The sequence below is a fragment of the Marmota marmota genome, unplaced genomic scaffold, assembly GCF_001458135.2.
Source record: "Marmota marmota marmota unplaced genomic scaffold, marMar, whole genome shotgun sequence".
Lineage (NCBI taxonomy): Eukaryota > Metazoa > Chordata > Mammalia > Rodentia > Sciuridae > Marmota > Marmota marmota.
The window spans coordinates 1,915,107-1,936,172 of record NW_026000223.1 but is presented as its reverse complement, the minus strand read 5'-3'; the positions used below and the strand labels follow the sequence as shown (position 1 = coordinate 1,936,172).

Here is a 21,066-nt window from a genome sequence, read left to right as displayed (position 1 = left end):
AATAGAAGGAGACCCTCAGGGTTATACAAAAGTACATACAAGAGGAAGTGAGGGGAAAGGGAAAAATAATACAAGGGGGAGAAATGAATGACAGTAGAGGGAGCAGAGAGAGAAGAGGGGAGGGGAGGGGAGGGGAGGGGGGATAGTAGAGGATAGGAAAGGCAGCAGAACACAACAGACACTAGTATGGCAATATGTAAATCAATGGATGTGTAACTGATGTGATTCTGCAATCTGTATATGGGGTAAAAATGGGAGCTCATAACCCACTTGAATCAAAGTGTGAAATATGATATATCAAGAACTATGTAATGTTTTGAACAACCAACAATAAAAAATTAAAAAAAATAAATAGAGCTCTTTTAAAATTATACTTTTCCAGAAAAGACCAATTTTAAATATATTTTGAATGTTTACTAGAGCAATACTATGACAAAATATAACATTATTTAAGTGGAGTTTTCATATGTAATACAATTTCAAGAATAATAATAATTTTTTTAGCAAAAGCAATCAACTTGCATTCATTGAGACAAGGCATTATACTAGTTGCCTTAAGAAATTCAAAGGGATGACCTGATCATAGAAAATTCACAAGAAACTGCAATGAATAAGTGAACTCAAAAGGGCTGCTGGCCAGGTCAATATACAAAATAAACTGTATTTCATAATACAAAGAAAAATTCAAAAAGTAAAAATACTATTTAAGATAGCATCAAAACATCAAATACCTAGAAATAAATCTAATAAAATTGCATTAAAATCTCTACTCCAAAATAAAACCATTATTAACTAAAATCATGCAGAAGTTATTTGTTCTCACAGAGTGGAGAGCTTGACATGTTGTTAAGATGTCAATTTTTAACAAATTCATCTATGGATTTCATGAAATAGCATTCAAAACCCTAGAAAGTTTTTTTGAGAGATAGGTGATTTTCAAGATGATTCCAACATTTAAATAAAAAGGAGAATCATCTAGAGTAGTCAAGACTGTCTTGAACATCTACTAGAAAGTTGAAATTCGAGTTTGATAGTGAGTAAAGATAGGAAAATAGACAAAAGGGGCAAAGTACAGAACAGAAATAGACCTACACATACATTATTTATGCCACAGTTGCCACTGCAAATGAGTAGGAGAAAAGAATACTCTTTTTAATAGGAAACCTATAGGAAATTATTATCTGTGTGGAAAATATAAACCTTGACCCTTACTGCACATCATAATCAAAAAATGAATTTCAGAAGGATCATAGATCTAAATGCAGAAGTACAACTCCCAAGTTTCTAGAAAAAAAAATTAAAATAGTTGCATGATTTGGGGACAATAAATGCACATGACAAAGTACTTGTCTCTGGAATATAAAAAGAATTCCTCCAAATCAATAAGAGGAGAAAACCATATGCAAGACAATTTTTACAAAGGTAAAAACTTAGGCAAGTGTCTTCAAAAAAATCCATATTCAAACAACAGCAGCCCATGAAAATGTGCTAAACATCATTAGTTATCATGAACATGTAACCCTACTTTACATCTACCAGAATGGCTAAAATGAAAAATACTGTTTATACTAAGCATCGGCCAGGATGAGGAATACTGGAATGCTCATATATCATCAATGCCAATATAAACCAGTTCAACCGCTTTGTTAAAACAGTTTAACAATATCAACTAAAACAAAGTATACATCTACTTATAGCAATTAATCTTTGGATATAAAACCAAGAGAAATAAAGAGGCATCTCCAACAAATGATATGTTCATGAATGTTTATAAAGCTGTATTTATAAGAGCCCCAGGCTAAAATACATTCCAGGATCTCTATCAACATAAGAATGAATAACAATGTATTATTTCTTCATATAATTGAATACAAAAAAGCTATTAAAAAGTGCTAATAAACCTAATAAGTGTATAGTAACAAAAACAGCATGGCATTTGGCACCAAAACAGACAAAAAGACCAATGGAACAAAATAGAAGACACAGAGACACATAAATACAGTTATCTCATACTAGACAAAGATGCTATAAACGTATCTTGGAGAAAAGATAGCCTCTTCAACAAATGGTGCTGGGAAAAATGGAAATCCATATATAGAAGAATGAAATTTAACCCCTATCTCAGCCTGCACGAAACTCAACTCAAAGTGGATCAAGAACCTACGCATTTTACAAGAGATCCTTTGCCTACTAGAAGAAAAAGTAGGCTGAAATTTCCATCATGTCAGCTTAGGAACCAAATTCCACAACAAGATGCCTTCGCTTTAGTGCAGGAAGTAAAATCAAAAATCAATAAATGGGATGATATCAAACCAAAAACCTTCTTCATAGTGAAGGAAACAATAAAGAATGTGAAGAGAAAGCCTGCAGAATATGAGAAAATCTTTGCCACCTGCACCTCAGGTAGAGCGTTAATCTCCAGGATATACAAAGAATTCAAAAAACTTAACACCAAAAAAATAAATAAGCCAGACAATAAATGGGCAAAGGAACCGAACAGACACTTCATAGAAGAAATACAACTCATCAACAAATATATGAAAAAATATTCAGCATCTCTAGCAATTAGAGAAATGCAAATTAAAACCATACTGAGATTCCGTCTCACTCCAGTCAAAATGGAAATTATCAAGAATACAAGCAACAATAAATGTTGCTGAGGATGTGGGGAAAAAGGTACACTCATATATTGCTGGTGGGACTGAAAATTGGTGCAACCACTGTGGAAAACAGTAAGGAGATTTCTCAGAAAATTTGGAATGGAACCACAATTTGATCCAATTATCCCATCCTGGCATATACCCAAAGGACTTAAAATCAGCATACTATAGTGACTTGGCCATATATTGTTTACAGTAGTTCAATTCACAATAGCGAAGCTATGGAACCAACCTAGATGCCCATCACAAGATGAATGTATAAAGAAATTAAGGTCTACATATACAATGGAATATTAATCATAAAGAATAACTTTATAAGTACATGTATGAATACACAAATGGTTTGACTCTCCTTTGTGTTCAACCAGAGACACGAAAAATTGTGCTCTATTTATGAAATATGAATTGAATCACATTCTGTTGTCATATATAATTAATTAGAATAAATAAAATTAAAAAAATAAAAATACTGAAAAAACACACCAAAGAAAAAAGAATAACTTTATGACATTTTCTGGAAAATGGATGGCTCTGGAGACTATCATGCTAAGTGAAATAAACCAATCCCCAAAATCCAAATGTCTAATGTTTTTGCTGATATGTGGATGCTAACCCACAATGGGTTAGAGAAGAGGGGAAAAACAGAAGTTCAATGGAGTAGATGAAGGGAAATAAAGGAAAGGAGAGACAGGAATAGAAAGATAATGGAATGAATCTGACAAATTTCCTGTGTACATATATGAACATACCACAATGACTCTCTATATCATGTACAACCACAATATTGGCATCCTAATTAGAATAAGATATACTCCATGTTTATATGTCAAATTATATTCTACTGTAGTAGAGTATATATAGTATATATTACATATAATGTATATATAATATATGCATAATATATTTTATATTATATATATTATATATTCTTTATATATATATATATAACACATAAAAATGAATAACTTAAAAAACTACTGACACATGTCAGAATACAGATGAATTTTTTTAAAATATTTATTTTTCAGGTGTAGATGTACACAATACAATGCCTTTATTTTTATGTGGTACTGAGGATCGAACGCAGGTCCCGCCCATAATAGGTGAGCTCTCTACCGCTGAGCCACAATCCCAGCCCCCCGATGAAATTTTTTAAAAGACTTTATACTCAGAAATAAGATACAAAGAACATATATATTTTTAAATTCCATTGTTCTTTGCTCATCAATAGACAAAATGAGTAGAGAGTATTAGTTGAACTAGTATTTGTCTTTCAAAGAGGAATAGAAAAATTACACAGGAATATCTAGGATAATGACATTGCTCCTTATTTTCTGCATGGTATTTACACAGGAGCAAATATGTAAAAATGTTTATGATATACTACTTAATATCAGTGTATTAGACTGAATATAAATGACACACAATTAAGAATGAAGAAGTTCCAAAAATGAGATACAGTACTTTCACCTTTTAGTTGTAAACTTGGGAGATAAATAGTTCAGTTAATCCTCTGACCATGCAAAAGTTGTTCTCCCCCAAGTTTCTTCTAACTTACCCTGTAGAGAACAATGGGAAAGAACAAAGGCAATTTATGTTGAGATCCTTCTAAATTCCAAATAGGAAAACTGAATTACAAATGTATGTTCTATATGATAAACTGTGACAAAATGTACCAACTCTATTTCTATTTGTCCTTTAAGACTGCAAACACAAACATATCAGCAAGTGTGCACAGATAAGTTGTTTTCCACTACCTTCTGAATCTCAACTCTAAGATGAAGGAAATAGCTGGGATCTTCAATAGACAGAACAGAAGCTACTCATAAATATTCACAGTTCTAATAGTCTCCTCTACACTATGACATCTTAGAATCTTCTGGATTAAGATGTTTCTTAGAGTTTGAAATCCTACAAGCAAGCATTTGTATATCTGATGTCATTTCTTTTGGAAATCTTGGAGAGAAATATAAAATAACAAATCATTAAATAACTCCTGTGGCAGCACTGTGGCTGTGTGTCCCTGCAGAGACAGATAATTGCAAAGGCCATGCTCACAATAGATTTTGATTGTGGTCATTTATTGTTATTACCAAGTTCAGTTCTCCATCTCCCAATTCCTTTCTTAAAAAGTTATCATATTTGCTATTCATAGAATCAGGACTTTAATTGGGCGGGTTATTATACCCAACACTTAAAAAAATTTAAATGGGAATGGAAATGACTCAGAATGAAAAATGACAAAGTAGATATTTGGTGGTAAGGAGAGAAATTCTCAAAAAATTTTTCCTGTTATAATCCCAAGAGCATTAACAAGTCAATGGTAGAATCAAATCAATTGTGCAACATATGTTTGTTATGACCTTAGTCTGACAAAATAATTTAGGAAATCCCTTGGAATTTTTTGAAGTAGGATCTGATTTGTATTGCTGAAAGCAGTTTGATAATTATTTTGTGAAAATATTCCTTAAAGTAGTTGAATGACTCATTTTTAAAGTAAAGAAATACATTATTTCGTATGGCTCTGGCAAGCCAGAATCAAAAAGGAATACATGCATTTGCTTTTTCTAACAATAGGTTTTGATAGATTTGTTTATTCCTGAAACAGCCTCTCTCTCAAGACAATTTCTCAATCACTGGAAATCAGAATGTTTTGCCTAGCTCATTTTCCTATTTTGGATTAGGCTTTCCCAAATCATGTTTAATTTTAGACTTGTCCTTGCTATACCCATGTCTTCACACCACATCAGACACAGAATTATAAAGCTGCTATTAATGAAACATTATTTTCAATAAAACTCTTGTATTTTAAAATGAAATGCAAGTTCAGATTAAACTTAACTAATAGATCCAACTAAGAATGATCAAAAGAAAAACAAGACTCTTTTCCTACTTGTGAAGTGGCAGCTGACTTATCTTGCCAGATTCTTTTGAGCATTTGAGTAGTGGAGAAAGATGTCCAAAACTTACATGGATCACATGCAGTCAAATCATAACTCATGAAAATAAGACACTCATATTCTTTATTTCTTGTTATGCCGATTTAGCCTTATATGTTTACAAGATCTGATATAATAACTCTGTGAAAGAGGAAATTACATGTGTATAAATATCATCTACAAAGTAGGGATTGTATTACCAAACTTTATACATACTTCTGATTATGGATTATGTACTGAATTTGACAAGGAAATACCATGAATACATTGTTGACTATGCAATTTAGTAGGTACAAGAGGTTATGATGACTGTAGATAACAATTTACTGTACATTTTAAAAAGTTAAAAGAAAGAAGATTTCACTATAAAGAAATGACAAATGTTTGAGGAGATGACCTCTCAGCCTGATGCACATTACACAACGTATACATGTATTGAAATAATACATGGTACCACATCAATATGTATAATGATCATGTTTTTATATTTAGTTAAAAATAAATTTGAAATTTTTAAATTAAAGTTAAATTTTAAAATTTTTTTAAAAAATAACTCAGGGCTAAGAAAAAGTTTCACTTCCCCCAGGAACTATAATACTTTCTCTTCTGTAATAATAAAACTTATGTGGACAAACACATAACTCTTTTCATTTTGGTTTTAAGGAAGCTCAGAGACAAATTAGAAGGTCAATTGTATCAGATAGACTTCTGTAGTTTTTCCTAATACAGTTTTCTTTTTTTATTTTATTTTCTTTTTTTATTGGTTGTTCAAAACATTACAAAGCTCATGATATATCATCTTTCATACATTTGACTCAATTGGGTTATGAACTCCCATTTTTACCCCAAATACAAATTGCAGAATCACATCGGTTACACACTACAGTTTTCTATTTATATTCGCATATTCCATAGCCCCTAAATGATCTATAATTTCATCACAGTTTTGTTGCTTGAGGGTTTGTATAAACTGTCTAAAATCTTTTATGGTATAAGATATGGAGAAATATTGGTGAGAAATAGGTAACAGGTTGTATTACCTTGCTGGAGCTTTATAACAAACCTGGCAACTTAAACAGAAGAGACTTGTTATCTCACAGTTCTGGAGCCTGGAAATCCTAAATCAATGTGGTGGCAGGATTGGTTCCTTCTGAGTCCTATGAGGAAAAACCTGTTCCAGGCCTCTGTTCTGGCTTCTTGTGGTTTTCTAGCCATCTTTGGTGGTATTCCTTGCTTTGAAGATACATTACCCATTCCTTGCTTGGTAGATCTTTGTAGATGTATCACCGTGATCTCTGTCTTCATATGACCCTATGGGTACATGGGTCTCTGCATTCAAATTTCCTCTTTTTTATATGAACACATTCATGTTGGAATGGGATAAACCCTAATCACCTCACCTTACGTTGGCCATTTTCAATGATTTTATTTCCAAAAAGTCACATTCACCAGTATTGGGGTTTAGGATTTCAACAACTTTTGAAGGCAACACAATGAAACCCAAAATTTAAAGAAGGAGTGAGAGGACAAACTGCAAGTAAATCATATCCATGTGTCTTCAAATTCCATGCTGTTTCTACTCTACCATGTAAGCTTCCTTGTATCTTCTCATTCCAACTTAGCTTGGCCATTTCTCCTCCTATCTACCCTTCCTATTACTTGGCTTTACCAATATCTTCAGCACTCAGCTTGCCATATCAAGAACAAGACCAACCAAGGTAGAGGCAGTTGTGACTGGTTCCTTTGGAGTTCACTTTACCCCAGCATTTTGCATGATAATTTGTGAAAGAAATTGGAGATATAAGGTCTGAGAGTGTACTTCTATTGTCTAAATTTTATTAATATACGTCCACAATAATAATCAGGGCATGATTATTAATTTTTCTCCCTCAAGTTGGCTGTGTGAAGATGCAACTTCTTTCTTTTTGCCTGTAGTGCGCTGCATCTTTCTCTTGATTCCCATTCTGTGGTATAGGCGGATTAATGATGTTCTCAAAAGGGGCAGGGGTAGGACTATAGTTAGTGCAATCAGGTCAATTGGACTAAAATTAGTTCAACCCAATAATTTCAATCACTTCACATTTTCCCTTATCCCTCCGTTAATCTTCAAGATTGCATTGAGCATACAGAATATAATGAGTTTCAGGACCACAGGAGAATGGACAGACATGGTCTTCAAATTTGGAAATGTTTCAGGTGTGGGTTGTCTCCTGAATAGAACCTACCTGGGATCTGATGCTGGAGTCTGGCAGCCAGTGTCTTGCAGCTAGATTGGGACAAAGTGGTTTCCTCTTCCTCCTGCTGGCATTTCTTTTAACTAATATAAGATACCTTTCCATTCCTGGACAAAGCCTGAAGAAGGAATAATGTTCTGTCTTTTCTATCTTCCTCTCTTCTCATATTCCTCAGATCAGAAGGGGTGAACTTCCCTCTTTTCTCTTTCTATCTAAGCAGGTCATTCCTTATGTAAAACTGTATGATCTAGTCTATCCACCAATCATCTTGATGTTGATTTTAATAAAGCCTTTCCTCTGTTGATAGTCTGGCTTTCATGCCTCCTGTCCACACATGCTCCGAGAATTCCCCACTAGGGATGTTAAAAGCTGGATTTCATTTTCCTTTCTCTTTGCACGTCTCCTTTAACAATTCTAAATCAGTTTTCCATGATGGATGCTTCAGCTCAGTTGTGAGAAAGTCATGCAGCCACACAAATGCAGAGGAGAAAGTAATTCTCATTCTCAATCTCTGTCTCTCTGTCTCTCTCTCTCTCTCTCTCTCACACACACACACACACACACCCAAATATTCTCTTCATTATGTAATAATCTATACCACATCTTGAGCTTTCACTAAGTGCCCAATATGGCACTAGGAACTTAGCATGTATTATGTCATTTAATCTTGGCAACAACTCTGAAATGTGAAACTCTTAAGTCCCATTTTCCAGAGAAAGAAACAGAGGTTTAGAAGAAAGACATCATTTTTTCTCATGTTCAATTACTTAATTTATTTGTGAATTACTCACAAATAGTCAATCAAAAAATAAACCTAAGTAATTCTCCATTTTTTTCTTATTTCAATATAAAAAGGTATACGTACCTGAGCAGCACCTCAACTTCGGGTCCCACTGAAATTCTCACAAAGCTCATATTCTTGTAAAGCTATGCTACATAGCCTCTATTATTCCCGAGATTTCTACCAGGCCTGGAACACTCTACAGTCAGCAATTCCATGAGCTACCCTCTCCCTTGATGTCACTCACTGTGCTCCTAAGTATCAACTGCAACTCTCCCACTGACATGGGACATTGATGCTCATTTTCTCTGTACAAAAACTGACTCCCATTGATGCCCTGTTGCTAAGCATTGTTTGTGCCTATTACATGTAACTATCATCAATAACCTATTAGCATCCAGCAACTTCAGTAAAATAAACAAACAGTTTTAGTTCCAGAATTTACAGAAAGCCACACAGCAAAGACACTGACCAAGGCATGTTTGCTTGCTTCCCCTCTTATAAAGCTCTTCCTTTCCCCAAAGACTGATCTACTGCTATGGTGGCATGCTGAGTTTCAGATCCAGAAGTTGGACTTGCTCAAGAAAGATTCTGTTGCCTTCCATACACATCTCTTTGCCCATCATTTCCCCCCAATCTCTCTCTCACTTTGTTTTCTGAAAATTGTATCTGTTTTTCCTTTGTTTCACGTATGATTTGGCCTGACAGATACTATTCTAGCTGCCACAGATTTTCAGCATTCATTCAGAAAGCAAAAGCTCTTCTAAAAGTAAGCACAGTTGCCCAGCATGGTGGTGCACACCTGCATTCCCAGATGCTCAAGAGGATGAGACAGGAGAATCCCAAGTTCAAGACAAGCCTCAGCAACTTAGTGAAACTCTATCTCCAAAAAGGGGGATGGTGCTGGAGATATGGCAAAGCGCCTCTGGGTTCAAACCCTAGTACCAAACCCAGAAGCAAAGAAACACAAAATGAAGGACAGTTGATGAACAAAATAGGGAGGGGAATCTCACTTGATATCTTTTAGAATTATGGTTACTTAGAGACTCCAGGTAAATTTACTTGGCTTCCAAGCCAAGCAGTGTACATGTAAAGTAAGAATCAACTCTTCCAAATTCCCCAGGATTTCTACATCCTCCTCCAACTAGTTACTCTGAAGAAGGAAAGAGAGAGTAATGTCAGAACCATCCACAAGTGACATTGTATATCCTCAGAGAAGAATGTGGACAATAATTTTTATCACAACACAATTTTTGACAAAATAATAATAACAATCAGTTGCAAAAGTGTCAGGAAGCAACAATAAGTTTAAAAAGGAGTGTCTGATAACAGGGCTTTTTAGGTTTGTTGTTTTAATCATTCTGAGGTTTTGATGAATACCAAACATTACAGAATAAGAAGGTGGGTAAAGGGTTACTCTAGAAATGCGTAAAGGCTGTTGCTATTGTGCTGTCTTAAACATGAGTGCAAGTGAAACCTAAATCTTGAAGGATACTTTAGACGTTTGGTCTTGCTAAATTGGGTACCATTTCAAGAAAATCTAGTAATTCAATTTTATGGTCCTAAGTTGAAAAATACCTGCATATCCCTCAATATACTAAAGAAAAACCAATTCATGGGCTCTGTGGGAAATGTATACATACTTTTCTTCAAACTACCTTAATGCTATCCTAGGTAAGGAACTATAGGTATTTCCCACCCAAAGTCAATCTTTATATGTAATCTGTTTGCCTTGTTTTATTACCCATTGCACTTTGGTATCCTAGTATCTTGGCTTGGCTAATCAGTTATTTTAGAGAATACTTTCTCTGAAATACTACTTTTTAAAGCAAACATCTAATAATCTAATTGAATAACAGAGAATTCTTTTGACAATGCTGAGTATTCAATTTAGGTTGCAAGTGATTTCCATCATCCTTCTAAAACACAATAGGACCTCAGGTTTAATACATTATGGAATCAAAAATAAAACATTACCTCCATTTCTCTTTACTCTCACAATTGTAACTTTCTGAAGATAACACCAGCCACACATAACAACATCACAAAAACATGTCAATGTTAAGGGGTAAATTATTTTCAAAGAAAATCAGTCACCTGGAGAACACATAACAATGGGCAATGCTGAACAAGCAAACTATTGAAACCAAGAAGAAAACAAAACAGTAACTCATTTCAATGAAACTGACATTTTAAGCAATAAAGAACAAGCGGCATGAAAGACATGGTAAAATGACCATTCTCTTCTATTATGCAATATGAGGATTAAAAACTAACAGCAGCATAACAAACATGGGCTCAACTTGCTTGATGTTAGTCGATTTAAAAGAAAGAAGAATTTGTATACTGAATCTTTCTTTATTGTTCTATTTCTAGGAATAAGAAAAACTAATGGAGAAAGGTTAGGGAGAATGAAGTGAGAAGGGGGCTATACTATAAATCCTCTGTACTGGGATCATCTGCATGGGATTGAAAAACAACCCAGGGGTTTATTCAATGAATGTGATAATATATGTATACTCTTTGCCTTGTTTTCTTTTAGAACATTACATGTTGAACTGTACGATGATATTGGCTTTATCCTAATTATAATGCGCTTCCATTTCTGTGATAACAAAAATACACTTAAGCCTTCTAATTTGGTATGAAGTCATTAAGAATAATTCTCAAGCTATTGTTTAAAGAGACTTTTAAAGAGAAGGTGCCTAGGAAAGCAGACATCCTGCCATTGAATGAATCTGATTTCAGCTCCGACTATCAGCAGGTTACATCACCTTCTCTATCATGAATGCCAAGAAAATGTTGATACTTGCCATAAAATGCATAACTGATGCATGGGGCTCTCTTTCTGGGTTTCCCCAATCAGATTTGAGTTATTCTTAATGTTACATGAAGCAGAGAAGAACAAGTGGAGGGATGAGGGTGAGTGAGTCATAAGCTGTACCACTACCCAATGATTTTCCCTAATAAGTAAGTTAGGCCTTCAACACTGATAGAACACCTTAGTCATTAAGACAATAAACCTAATTAGCTAAAAAAATAACTAGGAATTTGAGCAAATCTATATAATAGATAAGATCTTATATGAACAGTTTAAAATAAGAGCTGACATACTGGTTCAGAGAACATCATATCAGAGTCCTGGGAATCAGATTAGAGAGATTCCCCAGAACAAGTGGCATGAAAGGCATGGTAAAATGACCTGAAAAATAGGCTGAAAGTTGACCAAACTGGACAAAAACTGTCCCACTATGTATAATAGTCAAGGATTTCTGCTACATTTCTGTCACTATCAAAAATACCTGAGATAATCAACTTTATAAGGAGAAAAAGGTTATTTTGGTTCACAATTTTGAACATTTTAGTTTATAATTCATTGTCTCCATTGCTTCTGGGTCTGTGGCAAGGCAGGGCACCACAGGAAACATGTGAGGATGCAAAGCCATTCACATAATGGCCAGGAGGAAAAGAGGAAGAAACTGGGGTCCCACACTTCTCTGCAAGAGCATGTCCCTCAATGACCTTTAAAACCTCCACTTGGCCCCATCTCTTGAAGTTTCCACATCCTCTAACTAGCACCACTTTGGGGGAACAAGATTTTAACACATTGGCCTTTGGGGGACACTAAATTGCCAAACTGTAGGAGAAACTACACTTACATTAGAACTTACTGTTTTATAGAGAATTGGCCAATCTCAAAAGAACCTTTGGTCCTGATAAAACATCAAGTTGAACAATTACTCTAGATACATTACATACTGATAGAAAGGATCAAGAAAGTGCTGCTATCACAGTAAGCTCTTAGTTCCCAGATTCTGCAAAGTTGGTAGCAACATATGTAATTTTGAGTGCATAGTTTATTTCCAACAGGTTTGTTGCAGTGTTTTTCTGACACAGACTGTAAGTAATTTTTAATGAATGGTGGGTTTTTTTATTTTTTTATTGGTTGTTCAAAACATTACAAAGTTCATGACATATCATCTTTCATACATTTGATTCAAGTGGATTATTTGGGGTAAAAATGGGAGTTCATAACCCACTTGAATGGTGGTGTTTTATGCAGTTTTCCTCATCTCATTAATGGCATCTCCATCTTTCTAGTAAACAAGCCAAAAACCTTGAAGTCATCTTTGGCTCCTCTTTTTTGACATAAACTCACATTCAAACCATCAGCAAATCTTGGTTATACCTTCAAAATATCCATAATCTGACCGTTTATCATCACGTTCATGGCTACTGACTTGTTCTAAACCTTCAGCTCTTTCCTAATCTGATGCAATTCCCTCCTGACTTGGCTCCCTTTTCTGCCTCTCCCCTGATCCAAAACTCTTTCCTCAACATGCCCTACAAAATGTTTCTTTACAATCATGTCAATTCTCTCCTCAAACCTTCTAATGGCTCCCTCATTTTCTGTTGGCTTCCAAAGACCTGTACAGTCTAATGACTCCCTCACCACCCTCCATCCTCTAGCCGCATCTCCTGCTGTTCTTTCCCGTACTTGGTTCATTCTGTTTTGTCCAACTTGGCCTCCCTACAGTTCTTCCAATATACCTGGCATGCTTCCACCTCAGTGCTTTGGCACTGGCTATTGGTTCCGCCTGGAATATTCCTTTCTATACATTAGTATCCTTATTCCTTCACCTCCTCCCCAATTTTACTCAAATGTTGCCATCTCAATGAGCCATGCCTAAACCATCAAAGTTTTTTTTCAGTGCCCTCCTTCCAATTCTATCCCCTTTCCTGATTTATTTTTCTCATCTAATGTTTATCAACTTATATACTTATTGTCTTTCTCCTCCAACAAGAATTTTAGTTTCAGTAGAGTAATGGCCTGCTGTCCAGTTGCTAAGTCCTTAGCACTTATAAAACTATCTGATACAGAGTAGAAAATAATTAAAGATTTATTGATTGAATTAATAAATATAAAGTAGGCCACTGCATATACAACTGGCAATAAAATGTACCTTATTGGTATGCTCAGCTTTCTTTTCTTGAAAAAGGAGGGGAAGATGAAATGGCTTGGAATGGAAGCAAGGAGAGTTTGGGTCTCTACCAAATTCCAGATAATTATTCGGATCTTATATAATCATGTTATCTATTATGAATTTTCTGAGAATCTTCAGTAGATTGCACTTATCATATTGAGTTTACAGGAGTCAGAAAACTCCAAGAAATTAAGCAGTGTGACTAAGGTTTCCATATTTGGACCTGAAAAGTCATCAACAGATCCACCTAATCTTGAACCATGTGCTGAAGACAGTATGTCTTGGAAAACATCCTGCCTGTGACCTTCTGAATTTTTGAATATACATGGATAAAGTAGGAGGAATGAGTAGTAAGCATATTTCCACAGTGCTCCTTTTACATGATGACAGTGATGGAAAGAACCAGGACACAAGATTAGCAGGCACAAATGATATTCAACTTCACAGAGTTTTCTGGCATTCTGAGTCACAGAAAGAGAAAAGGCATCTTTCAAGGCTTATATAAGTTTGCAAAAAGCTACCACAGGGATCCCCCTTTCCCTTTTATCCTAAGGCTAATTAGCATCATACAAATAATGAATCTGACCTATTCTGGTCAATTGTTCTCCAGTAAATGGTGTGACTTCTGTATTAGGAGTCACTGAAAAGATTGCTCTTTTACTTGTCTAAATCTACACATATCAGTGTATAATATATATTAATATGCATTAATATATATTATATAAATCCATGCATAATAGTATAATCAAGAAGATACTTAATATTTTAAATATTCACACTAAGAAAGTGAAATAGGCAGATAAAAGCTTACAATGAATCCTTTCTCCTAACAAAGTTATTTTTCTCCCCTCTCAAAAAGATAAAGTGTTTTCTAGTGTTTTTCTTATAATTAATCTTGTTTGAGACTCTTGAAGAAGTGTGAATTGGATAGTTATACATGTGTAACAACTTCTTGGTATCTAGCCCTCAATAGGTCTCAGATTCAGTGGAGAAAATATCATATAGTTCAAACTAGCTTCAAAAAAGTCACGCTTTGTACCTACAGGGAAAGCATGCTCTAATAAATATGTAAAAAAACAAAAGTGAGCTGACATTCATCTTTGCTAAGCGGCCTATTCATCAAAAAAACAAAAACAAACAAACAAAAAACAACAACAATATGTCTTAATGGTTCAAGGGACTCAAGCAATAGACACAATCTTTAAGTATGACCAAATGGATGGAGAAAATAGCAACAGAAATACACTGGCCCCAACTATACTGATCCGAGAGAGGTGTTTATTCCCAAAGCCTATTTTAGCTTTCAAATGTGGCATATCTTCCAGTAGTTTTTCTCTGTAGGGTTTGGGACTGGGAGGTGGGTGGTGAGAAAGGGAATAAATCATGGTTTCATGGTTTAGTCACACTTAGTGGGACTGCGTTACAGCCATCACAGGCACCCATTTCCATTCTTCAGGTATGTAGCACCAGATTTGCCTTTTAGCCAATTTCAACACATATCTTGGAGGCAGATATATGCTAAAATGGATTTTAAAAATTTGTTGCCCCAGAGAATATCACAGCCTGGCTCTAAATCAGGGATATTTTGGCCAGCAAAATTGGGAATATATTTTAATCTTGAACTAATCGGCAGCCAAGCCTGCAGAAATGACATGTTGGCACAACACAGTGTACAAATGTACAGGGAATCAAGAGACTTGGATTGCAGTTCTGTTTTTGCCATGAACTAGCTGAGGACATTTGAACTAATAATTGAATCTGTTTGGGTCCCAGTTTTCTCAGTTGCAGAGAGTGACCTTGGACAAGCTGCTTATTTCCTGTGGACCTCATTTAATTATCAATTAAGAGTAAGCTTGGTCTTGTATTTTATGATATTATTAAGAAGACTCTTATTATAATATTGCTTTTGAATCTAGTTAATGTCCCTGCCTTCAGCAGATATCTAAAGAGGATTCTGGGCAGAATTAGTCAAATGATCAAACAAGGTTGGAAAAAGTTGAGATATGTGCCCAATCAATTAAAATATAAAGGTCGGAGCCTATGTGGCTTGAGGTTGCCAGGTCAAAAATCATGCATCTTAGCCTCTAGTACCAGCTTTGCTTCCTGCTACCTGCATTAAAATTACCTTAGCAAGTGGTGAGATTTAGAGAATGCCTCATGGTAAAAAAAATGCTTTATATCACAACAACTGAAACTTCTTAAAATTGTTATTTCTATTAACATGTATTACACATATTAAAAGATTTCAATATGATAGTTCTACACATGTATACAGTGTACACTGATTGAATCCAATCTCCTTTTCTGCATCCTCTCCCCATACACCCTTTCCAGCCTCTATTGTCATTATTCTACTTTCAAGTTGACTTTATTTTAGATTCCATGTTGGAAAGTAAGTATTTGTCCTTCTGTATCTGGCTTACTTTGCTTAGTATTGTATGCTCCAGATCTCTCCATTTTGCTACAAATGATAGAATTACATTTTTTTTCTATGGCTGAATAATAGTCAATTGTGTATATGATGCCACATTTGATTTATCCATTTATCTGTTGATGGGCACCTAGGCTAATTCCATACCATAGCTATGCCACAATAAATATGGTCATAAAGGTATCTCTTTGGTATGTGATTTAATCTCCTATAAATATGTAACCCATTGTGGAATATCTGGCTCATATGGTAGATCAATTTTTAGTTTTTTGAGGAAACTCCATATAGTTCTCCATAATGGGTGTACTAATTACATTCCCAAAAGTGCATAAGCATTCCTTTTCTCCACATCCTTGCTATTGTTTACTTGTTTGTTTGTTTTTGGATAACAGCATTCCAACTGGGGTAAGACAGTATTTCATTGAAGTTCTGATTTTCATTTCCCTGATAGTAAATGATGCTGAGCATTTTTTCATGTATTTGCAACTGAAACTTTTTTATTTTATTATTTTATTATTATTATTATTATTATTATTATTGGTACTAAGGATTGAACCCAGCAGCACTTTACCACTGAGGTGTATTCCCAGCTCTTTTTTTTTTTAAATTTTAAATTTGAGACATGGTCTCACTGACTTACTCAGGGCCTTGCTAAGTTGGTGAGGCTGGCTTTGGGCTTGTGATCCTCTTGCATCTGCCTCCCCAATACAACATACCAAAATCTCTGGGACACAATTAAGGCAGTGCTAATAGGAAAGTTTACTGCATTGAGCTCATTCATTAAAACAAGAAAAAGTCAACAAATAAATGACCTGACATTACATCTCAAAGCCCTAGAAAAAGAAGAACAAATCAACCCCCATAGTAGTAGAAGACAGAAAATAGTTCAAATTAGGGCTGAAATCAATGAAACTGAAACAAAAGAAACAACTGAAAAAAATTGACAGAACAAAAAGCTAGTTCTTTGAAAAAATAAATAAAATTGATAAACCCTTAGACACCCTAACAAAGGAGAGAAAACTCAAATTAATAAAATTTGTGATGAAAAAGGAAATATAACAATAGATACCACTGAAACATAGAAGATCATTAGAAACTATTTTCAAAATGTATACTCCAATAAAATAGAAAATATCAAAGACACTGACAAATTTCTAGAGAAATATGAGCTGCCCGAACTGAATCAGGATGTACACATTTAAACAGATCAATTTTGAGCAATGAAATAAAAGAAGCCACTTTAAAAGCCTACTGACCAAGAAAATCCCAGGACCACATGAATTCTCAGCCAAGTTCTACAAGAACTTCACAGAAGAATTAATACCAATACTCCTCAAATTATTTCATGAAATAGAAAAGGGGGGAAACCTACCAAACTCATTCTATGAAACTATCTATCACCCTGATATCTAAGACAGACAAAGACATAGCAAGGAAACAAAACTTCAGACCAATATCCCTGATGAACATACATGCAAAAATTCTCAATAAAATTCTGGCAAATCACATACAAAAACATATAAAAAAGATAGCGCACCATGATCAAGTGCAGTTCATCCCAGGGATGCAAGGTTGGTTCAACATATGGAAATCAATAAATGTAATTCATCACATTAATAGACTTAAGGATAAAAATCATGATCATCTCAATAGGTGCAGAAAAAGCATTTGATAAAATACAACACCCTTTCATGTTCAGAACACTAGAAAAACTAGAGATAATAAGAACATACCTCAAAATTGTAAAAGCTATCTATGCTAAGCCCAAGGCCAACATTATTCTAAATGGAGAAAAATTAGAGGCATTCCTTCTAAGAACTGGAACAAGACAGGGATGCCCTCTCTCACCACTCCTATTCAACAACAGTCCTTGAAACTCTAGCCAGAGCAATTAGACAAAAGAAATTAAAGGGGAAAGAAGAACTCAAACTATCACTATTTGCCAATGACATGATTCCATACTTAGAGGATCCAATTCTATAGGTCAAAAGTCCTGTCAGGTTCAGCTGGGTCCTGTCAAGGTATCACACAATCAAAATCAAGATGATGACTTGCTGGTCTTTTATCTAGAAACTATGGGAAAGAATCTGCTCCTTTCTGGTTGTTGATAGAATTCAGCTCCCTGTGGTTCCAGATTGAAGCCATGGTCTCCTTTGCTGTGTGTCAGCTGTGAACCTCATTCCCAACAAACTACAGCTGACACATCTTCTCTCATGTGGCCCTCCCATCATCAAAGCAACAACAGCTGTCAATCTTCTTCCATGTATTCCTTTCCCTACTGCCTTCCTCATTAGTCACTAGCATAAGAAACTTCTCTGCTTTAAATAGTTCGCATGATTAGACCAGGTTCGCCAAGATAATCTCCCCCTTTATCAGGTCAACAGTGACATATACAATAATGCAGTCATAGGAGAGGGAACTCACCATATCCAAAGATTCTGGATATCAACTACATGGATTTTGATGTGCTATTCCTAAAAATTCTGCCTAACATATGTTTTAGTCATTCTTTTCTGGAAGTCACTAGGCCGAAACAATAATATCCTTTTTTTGGCGGGTGGGGGGGGGGCAGGCTATTAAAGATGATATAAAGTTTTCTAAATAATAAATGTTGTTATATCCATGCAAATATAATAAATGGGTGTCCTCTCTCTCTCTCTCTCTCTCTCTCTCTCTCTCTCTCTCTCTCTCAACAGTTCAGAGGCTTTAGTTATGTCTGTATTCTGACGACAATTACTGGATACTCCAAACAACTGCTCTCAGTTCACCTTGCACACAGCCAAATCATGCTTCAAAAGCAACTTAATCTATGTTCACATTACCAAAATCAACTTAGAGAGTTCAGTGAGTATCTGAAGAATATAATTCATGTAGTAATCAAGATATGTAATATGAAATAAAATTCCTCATTCTCAAATGTAGATTTATTATAATTTGGATAGCTATTTGAAAAATTACCCCCCAAATTCATACTTTTTCCTTGTGCATGGTTCCAAAGTACAAAAATATAAAACTCTAGGCTAAGAAAGTGAATTGGATAGACAATGAGAAAGTGAGATGTTAAACAAAGTAACTAAAACAAAGAAATATCTAGTGAATGAAAACTCAAATCAAAACTTCTCTTTATACTACCACAAGTGACCTACACTGCATTGAAAATTTAAGCATAAACACAAAGAATAAAATGGGATTAACATTAGCTTATAGATTATATAAAAGCAACAAGACAAAATGGCTCAGCTCATTTTTCTACTAAATAATAAAAATTTAACACTCATCTTACTGAACATTTTGTTTCTGTTCATCCACTTTGAAGAGGCATTTGAATTACTGTAAAAAATTTTATGTCAGTCAAGTGTCTAAAGCATCATACCAATTGCTTCTGAAATATTTTAGGTTAAATTAAATAAAAAGATCTCGATGTGCAAAATTACTTTTGATCTTTTGAGAATCATGTTTCAATAACTTGATAGCAATACTTGAAACTAGAAGTTACACCAGATTCTAAAGATGTCTTTCAGCAGTTATCATTTTTGAAAACTTTGAAAGTTATGGTGTTGATTTTTATTCTACAAATAGATAATATCCATTCATTATGGACCAGTTTTTATAAGCGCAGCACACACGTATTTATCTATATACTACAAAAAAACTTTCACAAAACAGATCAGGGAAGTTCTAAGAGGGTTTCCATTGGATCTCCATCATGAACTTCAGGGGAAACCTAAACATTTGTGAAGACACAGAAAGCTTTAGCATCTTCCCTTAATTCACACAATCACTACCCTCTCATCCACTGGGTTGGCTCACTCTTTTTCCCTCCCTCCTTTCACTCTATCTCCTTCTTTTCCTTTCAATTCATTTCTTCTAATTTCCATCCTTCTTTCTTTATACTCCCTACCTTCCTTCACTTTTCTTCCTTCTCTTAGACATAACAAATTTTATTTGTCTGGTTTGACAATTATTGTCTCAAATTTTATTCTTCCTTAATTACTTTCACTGTATTATGACAATGCTTGTATTAAGTTCTCTTTGTATGTGTGTGTATGTATGTGTGTGTGTGTGTATACACACACTCTTCATATTGCCCTCAAGACAAGTATCCTATAATATTCTCACCTTCTCACCTCTCTGAGGTCTCCTCATGCCCAACTTTTCACCCCATTCTTTTATATCATGACTTTTTGTTTGGTTTTGTTTAGGTGCTAGAGATTGAATTAAGGACTTCACACATACTAAACACACACTCTGCTTTTGAGCTACACACCCTGTAACTCCACATCATATTTTATCTTTGAGAATTTTTGATCTAGATTTGTATGCATATACTTTTTCTTTTTTGGTTATTGCTTGTTTACAAAAAATAAACCTTACTGGAAATTTTATCATGCATACTCCCTTATTTTCTTGTGCTAATCTAAATTTACTCCCTAAATTTCTTCTGCATTATAATTTTTTAAAAAAAATTTTAATTGAAAAACACATTTAGGCTTACAGAAAAATTGAAACAAAATACAAGAGATCATATGTATCCTTACCTCCCCCCCTACACATACATATAGTTTCTTACTTTAATGTTATATGTTTGTTATGATTTTTAAAAACAGAACCAACATCAACAGATTATCATTATTAAATCCATAGTTTATGTTAAGGGCCACTTTTTGCATTGTGCATTTTATGTACTTTAATAAATAGTTGATGTCTTCTATCCATCATTACAGTATCACAGAGTTAAGTTCACTACCCTAACGTCTGTGATCTGCCTGTTCATCCTCCCTTTCTGTCCCTAAGCACCTGGCAACCACTTACCATCTTACTGTCCCTATGGTTTTGCCTTTTCCAGAATATCATACAGTTGAAATCACATTGTATGAAGTCTTTTCAGACTAGTTACTTTGACTTAACAATATACATTTAAAGTTCCTTAATGATTTTCATGGCTCACTAGTTCATTTCTCTTTATCACTAAATAATATTACAGTGATATTTAAAAGCACAGTTTGAGCCATAAAATTAAGAATAAATTTGTTTAA

At 34.6% G+C, this 21,066-nt stretch overlaps 1 protein-coding gene and 1 long non-coding RNA gene across 7 annotated transcripts in view; both read right to left on the bottom strand.

Annotated features, from left to right (window-relative positions):
* Nrg1 (neuregulin 1) overlaps positions 1-21,066 on the bottom strand; it is a 990,069-nt gene that overhangs the window by 652,831 nt on the left and 316,172 nt on the right. The gene's annotated exons all lie outside the window — the stretch shown is intronic.
* Positions 1-21,066, bottom strand: part of LOC125613196 — a 150,562-nt gene that overhangs the window by 19,450 nt on the left and 110,046 nt on the right. The gene's annotated exons all lie outside the window — the stretch shown is intronic.